The sequence below is a fragment of the Crotalus tigris genome, unplaced genomic scaffold, assembly GCF_016545835.1.
Source record: "Crotalus tigris isolate CLP2741 ecotype Arizona unplaced genomic scaffold, ASM1654583v1 scf7180000017987.690289119674:8195010, whole genome shotgun sequence".
NCBI classification, from domain to species: domain Eukaryota; kingdom Metazoa; phylum Chordata; class Lepidosauria; order Squamata; family Viperidae; genus Crotalus; species Crotalus tigris.
In genome coordinates, this window is record NW_024096758.1 from 3,120,420 (window position 1) to 3,127,712 (window position 7,293).

A 7,293-nucleotide genomic window follows, 5' to 3' on the forward strand; every position below is an offset into this window, starting at 1 on the left:
ACCGACTGCAAGTTCCGCTCTGCTATCTGCCGGGCGTGCGGGAAACAAGGACATATTGCAGCTGTGTGTCTGGGCCGACGAAAGGTACAACCTCAGGAAGAACTGCGCCTGAAAGGTACCAGGGTCCCCAGCCAGAATAGGGTAGGTTTTTGCGCTTCGCGAAGAAGCATCTTCAGGACAGGCACACACAAGCCCATCAAGAAAAAGCTGTCACTCAAGGTGAAGCTACAAGGGGTTCCATTAACTATGGAACTAGACACGGGGTCTGCCCTTTCAATCATATCCTTACATACATTTAGGAAGATTTGTTCCGGCAGTGGAACTCAGGCTAAATTAAGGCCTTCTGACATTGTGTTAACAGACTTTCAAAATTCGATAGTATGTGTTAAGGGGGAGGCCACCCTTAACGTACAGTATAAGAATTTTGAAGGTCCACTAGACATATTAGTAGTAGGGGGTGAACGAACGAGTCTCATAGGACTCGATTGGTTTGAAGCCTTGGGGATACACGTCACGGGGCTCAACAGCTTACAAACACTCGACCTACAGGAAGTCTGCAAAGAATTTGCAGATGTCTTCAGCCCCCAGCTGGGCACATTCAAGGGACCCCCTGTGTCCTTAAAACTAGACCCCACTGTCACGCCCATTAGAATTAAAGCAAGAAGGGTCCCTTTTGCTTTAAAGAGTAAAATTGACACTGAGTTAGACAAACTGATCCAACAGGGAATCCTAGAACCTGTTGATTCCAGCCCTTGGGAGACCCCCATTGTCACGCCTCTAAAGGCAAATGGGGACATTCGCATTTGTGCTGACTACAAATGCACTCTTAATAAGGCATTGCAGCAACATGCCTATCCTGTTCCTGTGGTCAGTCATATTCTGGCCTCCCTCAAGGGGGGGCGCGTTTTTGCAAAGCTTGACCTAGCTCAAGCGTATCAACAGCTGCCTGTTGATGATGATGCTGCTATAGCTCAGACTATTGTGACCCACAGGGGAGCCTTTAAGGTAAAAAGGCTACAGTTTGGAGTGAATGTCGCTCCTGGGATTTTCCAAAGCGTAATGGAAAACACACTACGGGGCATACCGGGGGTTTGCCCCTACTTTGATGATGTCTTAATTGCAGGAGACTCCACACACATTCTAGCTGAAAGGCTAAGGGCTGTTCTGTTAAGGTTCAGGAAAACAGGCCTCAAGCTCAAAAAAGACAAATGCAAAATTGGGGTGCCTTCTACTGAATTTCTGGGGTTCAAAATTGATGCTGCTGGGATTCACCCTGCTGAATCCAAACTAACTGCCATTTTAGAAGCACCTAGGCCAAAGTCTAAGGCCGAACTTCAGGCCTTTCTGGGCCTCCTGAATTTCTACAATTCCTTTCTTCCACATAAAGCTAGTGTAGCTGAGCCTCTTCACAGGCTATTAGACAAACAAGCAGTGTGGCAATGGTCACAAACACATGAGGCTAGTTTCAATGAGGTCAAGGCCTTACTCACTTCTAACAGTGTACTTGCACACTTCAATGAGTCCCTTCCTGTGTGCATCGCTTGTGATGCTTCCCCTTACGGGGTAGGAGCTGTCCTGAGCCACCTCAGGTCTGATGGAACTCAGGTTCCTGTTGCATATTACTCCAGAACACTGTCTTCTGCTGAGCGCAACTACGCTCAGATAGACAGGGAGGCTCTGGCTGTTGTTGCTGGAATTAAAAAATTCCATGATTTCTTGTATGGCAAGCATTTCACGGTCTTCACTGACCATAAGCCTCTGCTGGGACTGTTTACCACACGTAAACAAACTCCCAAATCATTTCCCCTAGAATGCTTAGGTGGTCTATTTTTCTGTCTGCATATGATTTTTCCTTACTCCACAAGCCTGGGAAAGAAATGGGCCATGCTGATGGCCTCAGTAGATTGCCCCTGCCAGTAGTAGAAGCTGACCCTGCGCCAGCTGTCAACATTCTATCCATCCAAGCCTTGCCCGAGTCCCCTCTGAATGCCAGGGATGTCGCCGCTGAAACAGGCACAGATCACACACTTTCACGTGTCCTTTCTTGGGTTTTGTCTGGATGGCCTGAGCACTGCCCTAGTCCTGAGTTTCAGAGTTTCTGGTCCAAAAGGAACGAGTTGTCCACTTCTCAGGGTTGTCTGCTTTGGGGAAACAGAGTTGTCATTCCCACCTCAATGAGGACTAGGATCTTAGAGTCCCTCCACGAGGGTCATCCTGGCATTGTTCGCATGAAGGCCCTTGCGCGCAGCCACTTGTGGTGGCCTGGTTTAGATAAGGACATTGAGGCTAAGGTGCATGCATGCCACCTGTGCCAGTGCTCTCGCCCAGAGATGCCCCAAGCTCCTGTGCATAGATGGGAGGATACACAGTCCCCATGGTCTAGGGTGCACATTGACTACGCTGGGCCCTTTCAGGGCCAGTTCTTCTTGGTCCTCGTTGACAGTCATTCAAAATGGCTTGAGGTTGTACCTGTCTCATCCACCACCACTGCAAAGACTATTCAGGTACTGAGGGGGATTTTTGCTGCACACGGGCTCCCAGATGTCATCGTGTCTGACAACGGCCCTCAATTTACTTCCTCCGAATTCCAAGCTTTCTTACAGGCTAACATGATTCGTCATGCCACGTCTGCACCCTTCCACCCGTCCACCAACGGTATGGCTGAACGCATGGTCCGCATCACAAAGGACGCCTTGAAAAGACTCACCTATGGGGACTGGCATCACAGGTTGGCTGACTTTCTCCTTTCTTACCGCACCACACCGTCCACTTCTACAGGGAGAAGCCCAGCTGAACTTCGCTGGGGGCGTAAACTTACTACAAAAGCTTGACCGGTTGCATCCGGACAGACTGCCTTCATCTACCTCACATCCTCGGGCACCTAGACAATTACTTGTGGGTGCCCCGGTTTGGACTCGCAATTACGGGCCTGGTCATACATGGGTCCCCGCTTCTATTTCCAGGGTCACAGGTCCTCTATCCTACGAGGTAGCCCTGGACAACGGTCGTGTCCTGCGTCGGCACATCAACCAACTCCGCCCTAGGCGGGATCTTCCAGATGAGACCCCTGGGTCTTTTCCAGGGGGGAGGGGGACCCTTTAGAGCAAAAGGAGGGGCACGAGCTGCTGCCCACCTCCAATGATGGAGCCACAAATGGCCCATTCCAAGATTCCGCGAGTGCCCCAAACAGGAATTCTAAGAGCCTATCCAACTACCAGGCATTCACGCCTACTCCAGCCAGGGAGTCACCCCGGGGGTACAATCACTATTCACCTGCACAGCACAGTACTCCAGTCAGGGAGGATACCCGGGAGCATCCCAATAAATCATACCCCGCAAGAGAGCTGGCACATAATCCCCAGAGTTGGCCTGACCTTACCCCAAGTCCTACAGGGGGTCAAACATACAGGGAGGTGGTCGAGGAACCAAGTCCCGACCGTAACACCTCTAGCCCAAATCAGGGAGTAACTGAGTTTTGGGAAGGTACAGAAACCCACACGAGCCCGGACACAGAACGGGGTTTGGGGAATGGACAGCCTCCTGACAGGTCTTGGACAGACCTAAGAGGTTCTACAGAGATGCCCAGCAGTGGCTATCACTTCAAGGGGCCCGAGGGCCTACAGCTAGGCAGGTCAACCAGGTCACAAAGTGACAGAAGCCCTGGCCTCACGAGCCCGGTGGGCGAGCGAGCAGGCCAGGCATTGGGGCACAGTCCTTGGAAGGCACCAAGGCATGATAAGGAGAACAGGCTCACGTCTCCCCTCAGTCAGGGAACACCTGTCAGAAACCCAGAGCTGAGAAGGTCACAGAGAGCAAGGAAATCTCCTAAATACTTAGAGGATTACATAACATTGCTGGCCAAACAAAAGCCAGTAAACAGTAGAAGCACTGGGGAGTAGAACATTGCATCAAGAAATAATTGTATGTTGGTAGTAGTCTTAGCCCGGGGGAAAGGGGTGTTATGTCCCGAGCCTTGCAAACGGGCTCGGGGCGTTTGCAGGCAGTCCCGGGCAGGTGCAAGCTGCCCGGGACCAGACAGGCTGTCGCTAGCGCCTGTGCGCATGCGCGGGTGCTGGTGCGGGAAAAGTAACACATTGACCCGGGAATTGCCTATATAAGAGGCTGGGAGGTTTTGGGCGTTGCTGAAGCCTTCACCTGTAAGCTGAACACAGAAGAAAAGAAAACCTGAGAACTACAACTGCTTCTCGTGTCTGCTTTTCGCCAAGGACTCAACAGGCATGATGGATTAATTCCATTTGGGAGTTAGAAACTAAAAAGGGTCTATCTTTTTTAAAAGCTTGATTGTCATTTTGCATAATAAATAGCAATAGCACTTAGACTTATATATTGCTTCATAGTGCTTTTCAGCACTCTCTAAGTGATTTACAGAGACTGCATATTGCCCCCCAACAATCTGGGTCTTCATTATACCAACCTTGGAAGGATGGAAGGCTGTGTCAACCTTGAGCTGGTCAGAATCAAACTCCTGGCAATGGGCAGAGTTAGCCTGCAATTCTGCATTCTAGCCACTGTGCCACCATGGGTCCTGGTGGTAAGCAGCGACTATGAATCAGTACACTCCTCTGCCGGGAGGGGGGTGGCCATACTATGTATTATAAACACTAGATTTGTGGAAAAACTGATAGTAAAATGAGCTGATGTCATCTGAAATCTTACTGATTGGTAGTGCAGTACTTAGAATGCAGTATTGCAGGCTAACTCTGCCCACAGCCAGGAGTTTAATCGTGATGGGGCAGAAGATTGATTCAGCCTTCCATCTTTCTGAAGCCAGTAAAATGAAGACCCAGATTGTTGGATGCACTATGCTGATGTTGTAAATTGCCCAGCAAGTACTGTAAAGCACTATGGAGCAGTTATAAGTCTAAATTATATTGCTATATTGCTATTATTGTCTTTGTTCATGGACTATTCTTCTGCAGAATTTTCATTACCCAAACTAGATAACATCTGATGAAGTTACCTAGTTTGGGTAATGAAACATCTGCAAGAAAACAAGCAAGCTCAGGGACCACCAACGATCACTCATTTCAACTTTGAGCTAAAATATTGAGCGGAAAATAATCTTTTATTGGAATCCCACTTAAAGCTTCTGCACTATTAATATCAGATGGGGGGTGGTATTCAATCATCTTCCCAGGTATTACCCAAGAATTCAGCCTATCATCCTCCTTTTGGAATCCAGCATGTCCTGTCTCTTTAGTCTCCAGCAGAGTGAGAAAAATTGATCAATATTAGTTCTGGAACACAGTAGATCAGCTCTCACTGCCATATGCAGGATGAGCTGCCACTTACTCCAGTGCCCTCTTGTGGCACACATTATTGGCTCCTATTCTTATTGTAGTAAAAAAGGGGAAATCAATTATTCTAAAGCTAAAAATTCTGTACTAGGCCTCGATCTTAGTCTATTGCCAGCTTGTTTAAATCATTTAGCCTTGCCCTGTAAATCTAATGGAGTAAAGTGAAGTTGTTAACATTCACATTCAAATACACTTACTGACAATTCATTAGACTTTGGGCATGATCCAAAATGATTTTTTCTGTGCCAGGACTAAGTGACGCTAAAGACTTTGGTGGAGGTCAGAATAAACACAGGGGTCAGGTTCATGTCTGTTCTGTAGCTGACTTGGCACTACAGAAAGAAGTTCAGCTGCCAGACAGAATTCTTTATCAATTTTTTTAAATGGTCTATTTTATAGAGATGTTTTGTGGGTGATCACAATATCATCAAGACCTTCATTTATTTAAGCATTTAAATTGAAACATTTTTAAATTATTGTGCAAGTCATAACTACAGCATTGAGACAGAAAATTTGAAAGTTGTAATTTTCTGTTCTCTGGGCCAGGTTTAATTTGAATAGATTTAAGTTACAGGAATGTACAGAATAAAAGAACAACAGAGTTAGAAGGGACTTTGAAAGTCTTCTAGTCCAACCTCCTACTCAAACAGGAGACCATATCATTCCAGACAAGTGGCTTTCCAATCTCTTCTTAAAAGCTTCCAGTGATGGAGTACCTACAACTTCTGAAGGCAAGCTGTTCCACTGGTTAATTGTTCTCACTGTTAGGAAATTTATCCTTAGTTCTTGCTTCAGTCAAACATTTTAAGAAATATCCTGTTCATAATAGCAGCTCAGCAATGGAGACAAATGTAGAAGGATTATAGGATTTTTTCCCATCATTAGTTGTCTTCTAGAAAATATTGGATTTCCTGCACTGAGGAAAACCCTTTGGATTTTTGGAGAAGAAGGGATGAGTGCTGCATTAGATGCAGTTCAAAGTTACCAATCCTCAGATGCCACTAAAAAGTAACTTACTAGTTCATCCTTTCAATTCACCCCTTTCTCATTCATTCATTGCATTGACCTTCTAATATTCAAGGTAGCTTCCTGCATATAATACCCACTGCTGCTCCTAATCTCCTGCAGAACATTTACAATGATGCAAATCTCTCTTTCTTTCCCCAAAATCTCTTTCAAACCATTCACTTTTCCCCAAACTCTTTGGTTCACATTCTTAGTTGCTTTGCTAGCCACTGAAAACTAAGCAGATGTCATTGCATTATTTATTTCTACATGCTCCTTGTAATTCTTGCCTCATCTGCTTTCCATTCTTTCCCACCTGATGCATTATAGATTGTAAATTCCTGGAAGAAAAGATGGCTCTTGCTTCAGCACTTCTATTCCACTAGTTATTTTACTCCCCAATCACTCCAAAATAGTTTAAGCCTGATTTATACCTGAGGGGTTCTTGGTGTTCTCTGAGCTTGATTGTTTTGTTGCGGACATTTCATTACCCAAACTAGGTAACATAATCAGTGCTAGTACTGACTAACACTGATGATGTTATCTAGTTTGGATAATCAAATGTCCGCAAGAAAACAACCAAACTCAGAGAGCCCCAAGGATCTCTTTATTTCAACCCTGAGCTGCAAATATTCTCCTTTATTGATTTACACCTGTCTTCATTGTTGCTGCTTCTCTTGAAAAGCATGGAATGTGTCAGACCATCCTGGGCCAAGCAGTTCCATTCAGCTAACAGTAAAAGAGTGTAACAATGTTATTTAATCATTGCTCAGCCCCCTAAACTGTTGGGAGTTTTAAATAAAAGTCACCTCTCCCACTTGATGCAAAAAAAAAAAAAAAATGCTCCCACCATCCCCCCACTATTATGACTGAAAGTTACACAAAAGATTGTGCCTCTGCGCGTTAGCATTTATTTATTGAATACCTACCCTATTGCAATCTCATAACTCTCTGCACTGTACAAGATAGG